Below are 9,550 nucleotides of genomic sequence, written 5' to 3'. Positions count from 1 at the left end.
CTCCCCCTCCCTTTCTTTCTCATTCCTTTTCTTTTCAACAGTGTCTTCTTTTTATAAGATGCCTTTTCGCGCGCGCACATACACACGCACAAGACACCCACGAGCATTTGCATCACGATAGACACCGGGGAAAATGTAATATTTTTTTAAGCGCTTAAACAATTTCTGAAATTCCTCAAAGAAAACCCTTTCAGAGGCACCTTGGCCTCAAGCTGCAGCAAAAACTGGGAGGTCCGGCTTGAATTCCCAGGCCTGCACCAATAATGACAGGGTGGTGGATAGTGCGCCAGTGTGTGCCAGATTTTTTTTTTCCCTTCTCTTTTCTTTTATAACCAAAGAGAAGACTTAGGCTCTCGCGGGGAACGACGCCTCGAATTAAGATAAACAAAATGGAAAGTTAAAGAGGAAAGTAAGGAGGTTGGGAAAAGCCACCCTTTCTTAAATTCCGTACCCCCCCGCCCCTTTCCTCTCAAAACCCCACGGCAGCATCCTGATTTGAAGGACTCAGTGTTTTATAAACGTGGAATCCAGACACCGAAGCAGTCTCGTGGAGGCAGAGGCGTTTTTATTTGAATCTTTAATGCGACATATGTAAAGGAGAAACAACAGAATCCTTTAAACAACCCGAGAAACAAAAAATTTTTTCTTTAGAAAGGGAGAAAAGTTTTTCTATTTGGGATTCATTTGGACCCCCTTGTTAAAAAAATTAAGTCCCTGTTCACTTAAAGTCTATTTTAAACATCCCCCCCACCAAAAAAAAAAAAAAAAAACCCAGTACGCATCCTGTTATATTTAATAATAGCGTGACATAAAGGAGAACAAGACGTTTGATGTTGGATTCATTTGAAACAAATTGTGCACTGATTGCAAGGACTTGTCCAGACAGTGCAGCCAGTGTCACCGAGACATCCTGGGGATTCACTTCCCGTTGGGGAAGAAAACCCACGACTCTAAGGTGGATCCTCGGCCACAGACAAATTAAACTCTCTTACACAGCTCCGCTTTTGATTAAAAAAATTTTTGAGTGTTTTCTTACATTCGCAAGTTAAGTTCCTCCCTGCAATAGGGACCAGACCCACAAACCCGCGATTCTGTCTCATTTTAGCATTTTTTGCTCATTTTTTCTTCTTTTAAAAACAAGGTTGAACTGCAAACTGACTCGCAGCAGCAAGAAGCCAACTGAAATCGGGAAATGGGGCAGTGTGGCTTTAAGATGCACACGGTGTGTGTTCATTGAAAAAAAAAAGAAGAAAGGAAAGGAAAGAAAGAAACCCAGATGGAGGGAAAGGGGGAGGAGCGGGGAGAAGGCGGAGCCTGAGACCACGTGACTCGGGGCCCGGTAGGCGCGCGCTTCGGGGCCCGGAGGCCTATAAAGCGCGCGCATGTCCCGGTGCGCCCGGTTGTGTGTGCGCGCCCGAGCTCCAGACTCTCCAGGCCCGCGCAGCTCTGGTCAAACAGGTAGGGAAGTCGGTGCGGCCGGCTCGCGCCAGGTGGGCTCCACGTCTCCAGCGCTGGCTCCCGGGAGCCCAGGCTAGGCGCGCGCCCCGCCGGCGCAGACGGACGTGCCGGACGCTCCGTAGTACATTCCTGAAGGAGGTCCGGCCCCCTTACGTTGCCCAATGCCTGCGCGGCCTCCCCACAGCCCGCCAATCGCTGAGCGCACGGGTCCCTTCCCATTCAGCGGCCCCGGCCCGAAAGGGACTGCAGCCCGGCGCGCCGGCCACCCGGGCGGCCCACGCGGCTCCCGCGGGGGGCCTGTCCGCCAGCCCTCCCAGCCGCCTTACTTCCTCTTCGGCGCTTCTCTCCCCCCTCCCCCCTTCTTTCAATCTTCCCTTTCCTTTCTTCTTCCTCTTTCACCCTGTTCTTTTCCCCCATCTCTCTCCTCCCAACCCAGCCTCACCACCGAACCTCTGGCTTTTTCTCCTTCCTGGTTTCACGGAGAGAGGCCCTACCCTGTGAATCCCAGAGCAGCCAAACGTGTGCAGTACCCTGAGCAGGGGATGATGTCCTGTAGAATAGGGAGAGACCTAGAGTAGCAGCGCCCGGGGGTGTGCAGGGGATCAGGAGGAGGACCAGAGTACCCGGCCAGCGCGGAAATTCAAAACTCAAAACTGCGGAGGAGCACGTGATTTTGTGAGCGGCTCTGGGAAGGGCTGCGAAAATCCTGAAGGGAAGACAAGCCGCGTGCAATTCCAATGACAGTACGTTAATAAATATATCGCAGGAACACTAGGCTCGACACAGGGCAAACTTGATCTTTGAGCAATATCCTGACTTTTATTATATCTGATAAATAGCAGGAAACGTGACTCTAGGTTTTCTCCCTGAATGGTTCTGCAGACGTTTCGACTCAAACCATTTTATGTTTGCCGCTGGAAATTACTTTTTAAAGACTTGGGGGTGGTACCCCTAGTTTTACACGTCTGTATTTTTATATTTGAGGCGTGCTGTATGGCAGAGGTGACCACGTAGTTGTAGACAGAGTGCTATGTTTGTCTTTACAAAATTCTTTACAACTTTTTTTCTAAAATAATAGTTTTTTCCTCCCAATGTTTTATAGCAATTTCAGTATAGCTACTTAGATTATGAGATTCCGAAATAACATTGTAAGTTATTTATCCATAATGGTTCCCTGTTACTCTCCGCAGGCAGCTGCATATCCTCTCAGTTCTGGCTGCTGCTACATGTGCACCATTTCAATGGTAAAGCCTCTTCCACTCGGGCTCATTTCCCTGGGTTTGACTTAATTCCTAAAACGTTCTGAACACTGATCTCTAGGGTTTTCAGCTCCCTGAGCCCCCTCACCCGCTGTTTGATAGGTTAACTTTTCAGCATCTCAGACAATGGTCCGGGCCTGTAAATTCTCCCCATCGGTTCCAGGACGCAATCCCCAGCCTGGGCTCTAACAAGCGCTATCTTAATCTCCCCACCCCCACCCGCCGCTTCCCCTGTGGTCTGCTTTTTTCATACACGGAGATGAATTACTTTGAGGATCTAATTGGCCTTGTTTCTGTAACGTTTTAAGAAAGGGAAGAGGAGCCTGCTCGACTTGGGTGGTCAGGGCTGAGGCTGCCCCCAATTTGCCTCATTGCTGATGCATGTGAGTTCGACATTCCCAGCGATAAAGTTGTTCCTAATCAATCTGCCCTTATTTACATTTGTAAGCATTGTCGGCTTTAATATGCATGCCCTGTGCAGGGAGTGCTTCGCCACACCGGGTTTGTTAACTTCAACTAATCACAAGGATCCTCCAGACCTGAGATGAGGCTGAGAGAAGGAGCCAGGCCTGCGAAGGTGTCTGCAGGAAAAAGTCCCTTTAATGGCCTTTTCTGCAGCATGGCTCCCTTCCTGAGAGTTACCAAACAAGTGAGAAGCTTGGTGCCTTTTTCAACCGGCAGGAGTGGCCAGCCCTCTTTCTGAGTGTCCCATTTTCCCTTTTCAAGTCAAGTCCATCTCAATGCATCCGTTGTCATTTTGGTCTCCCCATCATGATCCAAGACTTCACTGGAGTTTGTAGTTTTCAAAACAGATTCCTGAAACTCTTAAAACATGATTCCTTATCTTCTCTCTTCTCTGCTCCAATAGTCAAATAGCCATGGCCACACCATGCACATCTCAAAAATGGCATCCGATTATCCAAATGATGACACTGAAATAAAACATCTGCCATTTGTGTTTGGACAGTCCAATGATAAGCACTTTGGGGAGCTGCACTTGGCAGAGGAATGAGAAACCACGATGGAACTTGACTATTCACTGGTTTCACAGATCCAACTAATTGGGTCTTTAAAATCAAAGGTAATTTTGCTAATTTCTGCAGAGTACCAATGAATGAAGGAGTAAATATATTCTAACAATGTGACCCATGGGCTATGTTATAATTTTGTCTACGGAGCTTAATGCTTTTTTGCACAAATGCAAAGAATTGCAGACATTACATTAAGCCCCACGCTGAGAGGCTTTGATGGGGAGAGGAATTAGGGATTTGATGTAATATTCTATTTAAGGATGGAGAGCCAGGGTACAGGATGTGAGTGATGGGCCAGAGCCTGAGCACTTCAAAGCAGGTACCTTGGATAAGAGTTGAGTTGACTCAATTCAAGCCATTTCTTGGCTCCCTAAGAATGCCTTATTATTTTCTCATTGGCAGCTTTTGTATTTGTTTAAAGGTGATGGTAGAAAATGAATCTAAAAGGGGGAGGCAAAAAACGATTCAGCAGTCACAGAATGTAACCCCCTAAAGCACGACTCCCCTCCCCTTCTCTCTTCCACCTTCTCTTTCCTCCCCTCCCCATCCACCCCCTCCCCAGAACTGGAGGAAAGGGAACAGCTCTAGCCAACTTGTCAAAATAATGCTGCTAATTACCCCTGATCTCCTTTAATGGGAAGCTGCTCCCAATTCTACAAAAGAGTAAATGAGGGGGCTACAGCACAAACCCAGGAGCACTGGCATTTTTGTGAGCTTATAGCAAGTTTGGTGGGGGCTAGGGGGCCACAGAGAAGGTGTCCTGGAAGGTCCCAGAAATTATAGTTTTACAGAGTCACATACTAGTTTGAAAAAGACTTTATGCAGTGCCAAAGCCATTGGTATTCTCTTGCTGGGAACATCACCAACTGTAGAGAAAACGTTCAGAGTCTACACAATGCAACTTGAAAGAAAGCAGCATTAACCTTCACATTGATTTCCTCCCTTGTCTATAGATCTTCTGAACCACATTACTTTAAGAGAGATGTATCCTGGAAAGATTCAGACTGTGAACATTTTCCCCTCCATCTCTCCTCTCATCTCTGTCTACCCACATAACATATCCATATCAAGCTCTGCATTTGGCAGAAGGCACATCATTCATTTCAGTGATCTCTGCCATCGGGTCTTGCATGAAAAAGAAGCTGAGCAACATGATCCCTTTGACCCACTGCTGGAGCAACAAATTTATTAGAGATATAGGCATGAGAAATGAAAGGGAAGTAAAACAATTCCAGCTTATTGTGTCTTTCTTTCATACTGCTAATCCGGTTTACACATCACGCCTACACGTCTCAATAGGGCTTTATACACTGTGGCAGAGGCGGGAGAAAATAAAAGGTGTGTGTGTGTGTGTGTGTGTGTGTGTGTGTGTGTGTGGTGGGGGGGGCATAAAATAGGGAAGACAGATATTTTAATCCGTTCGGTCCATATTGATTTGCCTCATCAGTTTCTCTATCTGTAGAAAGTTGAAGACAACTTGTAAAAGAAAAAGCTCCCCCCCCAACAAAATAACTCCAAATGGTGCTAACTCCTATCCAAATAGCTTGTTACATTATGATTAGATTATAATCAGAAATTCGATACATTTCTCAGTGAGTCTGAAATGAAGCTAATACCCCAAATGGAGAATGGACCCATTGGTCTCTACTTTGATTCAACATTTTAATATAAAAAGATCTTGGACTCAAAGGGCGTTCTACAGCCTTGTGGAAGGAAGGAAGCTGGGTGACAACTGGAACACACACAAACTCACAATTGAAAGCCCTTGTTTTACAACATGGGTACACAGTGCACCTGAGGCAACAATTTAACCTGAGGTACCACCCAGGAAGAATAAGTTACAGTAACAAAGGCACCAAAAAGCATTGTCTTTCTTTGTGGAGGCAATTAATTGAATGTTGAACTAGTGGAGGCAAAAAAAAAAAAATCGAACACACACAGAATGCTGAAAAAGGACTATTGTAGTAGTTCAAGACTTCAGTTATCCAATTGTTAAATATTTAGAGCCACCCATAGTGGGTCTTTATTGTTTGTGTCTAGTTCTTTTATACCCCCCCCCCAGGGAAGAAGGATAAAAAAAAAAAAAGATGGTCTCCTTTCCCAAGTCAAAGAAAATAGAGGTGTCTGGATGTCTTCCATAGACATATGAATAGATATCTATGGTCCTCCTTAGGTGATGTAAATTGAGAGCTGAAATCTTTGGATTTATTGCTCCTCCACAAAGTAGAAGTCATTTTTAACATCAACTTAAATACCCGAAGACAGAGTGTACATGTCACCCCTGAGATACAATCTCTGGAGGTCCTGTGGTCTCGGAGTTGTCACCGGGTCTAAATGGGTTTGGATCAGCCCGACCAATCTCAGGGCTTCCCTCAAGCCACACTTAGCCTTCCCAGCACTGGGCTAGCAGCCCATCTCCTTAGTGGTTGGCAGGCACCAGAATGCCCGATTCCGTGGATACAAGAGTCAACACCCAGCTCTCTTCTACCCGTGGCCCCTTCCTGAACTCAGAAAAGCCCCTCTGGCCCCTTTTCCCACCCACAGCGGCGGGGAGGAGGATGTTCGCGCTTCGGGTTTTGATAAGGTGTTTCTCTCCTAACCTCGGGTGTCCCACTCAGGCGTCCCAGCCCGGGTGCCCAGAGCATCGGCTGTGGGCGCGAGAGCGTGCGCCCAACCCCTGGGGCAGATCTCCCCGAGCTCCCGGGAGACGGGAGAAGTGGCCCGGGTGCGCGCGCGCTCTCGGCCCGCACCCTCCCCCCGGCGCTGTCACTCTCCGCACCAGCCCTCCATCCCCAGCTCTGCCTTCGCTGGCAGTCAGTAGCCACCACCAGGCTGATGAGCGGAAGCCAAGGTGGCGACCCTTTCAAGCGTGAAAATGGGATCCCAGGCGACCCCCTCCGTGAGAATTCCCCTCGGAGCCGTTCCCCGGCCGGGCCCTCCGCGGCCAGCCCCCTCCCCACCCCGCGGGGCTGGCCTCGGGGGGCGGGGGCCCAGAGCGTGCGAGCGAGCGAACGAGCGAGCCTGGAGACGCTGGCCGGCGCCCCCCGCGCCCCGCCGGCGCAGCCCACCCAGCCCCGCGGCCCCGGCGCGCCACCCGCCCCGCCCGCTTGCCCGGCCGGCCGGCCCTCTGGCCGCCGCGCCGGGAGCCCAGGCCCCGCAACCCCGCGTCCCCGGGGCGCACGCCGCGCGAGGGCAAAGTGCCGGCGGCGGCCGCGCCGGCTGCACTCACCATAGCCGGCCGTCAAGCCCTGCTCGGAGCGTGGGTGCCGATGGCGCGGACGCTGCGCTTGGATTTCACATCAATTCCTTCCCCCCTGTGCCCCCCTTTCCTGGTCCTCCGCTCCTCCGTCTTCTCTCCGTCTTCCTTCGTCTCCCCCTAGCCTTGTCGCCGCGGGTCTCTTTGTCTTCGCTGTCGTCGTCTTTTTCTTCGTCTTCGTCTTCTCCTCCTCCTCCGTCTTTACAAAAGGAACGGAAAGTGTAAAAACCCCGGCGCGCTGGGCCGCCGGAGGCTTTCGGCGGAGTGCAGCGCGGACTCACAATTACAAGCCTGTTTCTATTAAGCAGTTCCATGGCCCTCGGCGTGGGTGGTCTGCCGCGCCATAGGCAGGACCTGTCAGGGTCACGTGACAGATCCGAAAACTTTACCCCTTTACAATAAACTCAAGGAAAGCAAAGTAAACTGGAGGAACGTGCTATCAGCACAGCCCTCCTGGGTAAACAGGCTCTCCCCTCCCCGCCCTCCTGGGAGGCGTCCCGCCGAGCGAGCTCTAGCGAGCCCCGGCCCCCCCCCGCCCCCTGCGGCTCTGTCTGCGGGGGGCCGCGGGGCGGGGGGTCTCCGCTCGCAGCCTCGCCGTCCCCACCTAGGGCTTCCCCACCCTACGCACGTTATTTGCTAACATCAAGCCTCTTGCCCCAACGCCTCCCTCCCCCCTGCCCCGGGGGGGGTGTCCTGGGGGATCAGGGAAGCTTATTTCAGCATCCTTGGCACTCCGGGGAATGCGGGGTGCCCAGAGCGCCTCGGAAGGGCACCACTTTTCCTGTCCTCAGTTTTCAAAGCGCTTTCCCGTTTGCATTCCCACGGAAGCGCCGGGAAGCTGGGAGCCTTCTGGTTGACAGGCCCACAGGCTGACTGGGAGGCAGAGAGCCGGGGAAGTCCCTCAGATAACAAGCGCCTCCCCGGGGACATGTTCACTGTACCAAGATGTATGCGGTGTCCTGAAGCTTCTGTCGCGGGGGCGGGGTGGGGAGAGAGGCCCTGGGAAGCTGCTACTTCTGAAGAGGCTAAGGTGGAGTTCCTTGGAAACCAAGATTGGTGCTGGCTGAGGGATCACTAATTGATATTTGCTTTTTTTTTTTTTTTTTTCCAATTACTGTGGTTTTTGGGGTATGCCACCCAAACGCTCCCACCCACGCTGCCTTCCCAAACGAGGCCAACTTGGGTGATTGGGCTAGACAGGAGCGCTGTGGGTCCGCGCAGAACCACTCTTAGCCTCTTACCCTAAATGGAAAGTCCTATTCAGGGGAGCCCCTGCTACAATGTTCAACATTTTATCTGCTCGAACCTGCAGGGTAGACTGTTTCCCACACAGACTGCTGAAAGGTGCTATTTTAAAATGGACCCCCGTTTGGAAGAAAGATGAATTGCAGATACAGGGGGAAGGGGGAAGATAATTTATTGAAACTATCGAGAGTTTACTAGGGAGTTCCCCTTGTGGCTGAGTAGTTTGAACCCGACTAACATACATGAGGATGTGGGTTCCATCCCTGGCCTCACTCAGTGGGTTCAGGATCTGGTGTTACCTTGAGCTGTGGTGTAGGTTGTAGACCTGGCTGGGATCTGGTATTGCTGTGGCTGTGGTGTAGGCTGGTAGCTGCACCTCTGATTCAGCCCCTAGCCTAGGAACAATCTATATGCCACAGGCCTGGTCCTAGGGAAGAAAAAAAAAAGTTAACTAGATGGTCTTCAAGGAAAGGAGCCTTTTTCTCACCTCATTCGGGGCTGACGGTGTGATTAGGTGTGTGTGTGTGTGTGTGTGTATACACACACGTGGTTGGTTATTAAAACAAAACAGGAGTTCCCATCTTGGCCAGTGGTTAACGAATCCGACTAGGAACCATGAGGTTGTGGGTTCAATCCCTGCCCTTGCTCAGTGGGTTAAGGATCCGGCATTGCCGTGAGCTGTGGTGTAGGTCGCAGATGCAGCTCGGATCCCGCGTTGCTGTGGCTCTGGCGTAGGTTGGCAGCTACAGCTCCGATTCAACCCCTAGCCTGGGATCCTTCATACGCCACGGGAGCAGCCCAAGAAATGGCAAAAAGACAAAAACAAAACGAAACAAAACCTGAGAGTCACATCCTCTCTCTCCCTCAAAGATGATATACCATTCTTTAATAGTTATTTGAGTTTACAGAATTAATTACTAAATGTTGTGTTTGAAACATTTAATAGTTAAACCCTGGAATGCTAGGCAGCCCTATGAATTAGGCTGGTCCAAAAAGTCATTTCATACCAATTGACTTTAGTAGAAAATGGTCTCAAATGAATATTAGCTGAGCATGGATCCAAAGAGTCACGATAATTAGAAAAACAAACCCACCAATATTTCCCTCTGAAATACTACATGTTGGATGTCATATCAAAGGACTCTGTTCATACCCTGTGATAAACTTGGGTGAGGTGAGAAAGAGGAACATACAAGTACATCTTCAGAGTGGTCTAGAATATGAAAGAGAAAGGGGGATAAGAAAAAAGAGGAAACATGGAGTTCCTGTTGTGGCACAGAGGAAATGATTCCGATTAGGAA

General features: G+C 50.1%; 1 long non-coding RNA gene across 2 annotated transcripts; it reads left to right on the top strand.

Moving 5' to 3' along the window:
• The first annotated feature begins 745 nt into the window (after positions 1-745).
• On the top strand, positions 746-4,987 carry LOC125112520 (uncharacterized). 2 transcript variants are annotated; one of them, XR_007131170.1, is made up of 4 exons: positions 746-1,458; positions 2,649-2,702; positions 3,586-3,798; positions 4,702-4,987. It is a non-coding gene; the product is annotated as an uncharacterized LOC125112520 (long non-coding RNA). The 2 variants fall into 2 exon arrangements; XR_007131169.1 differs by having other exon boundaries at positions 2,649-3,798.
• Positions 4,988-9,550: the final 4,563 nt, after the last annotated feature.

Source organism: Phacochoerus africanus, chromosome 12 (genome assembly GCF_016906955.1).
Source record: "Phacochoerus africanus isolate WHEZ1 chromosome 12, ROS_Pafr_v1, whole genome shotgun sequence".
Lineage (NCBI taxonomy): Eukaryota > Metazoa > Chordata > Mammalia > Artiodactyla > Suidae > Phacochoerus > Phacochoerus africanus.
This window is presented reverse-complemented; position numbering and strand designations above follow the sequence as displayed.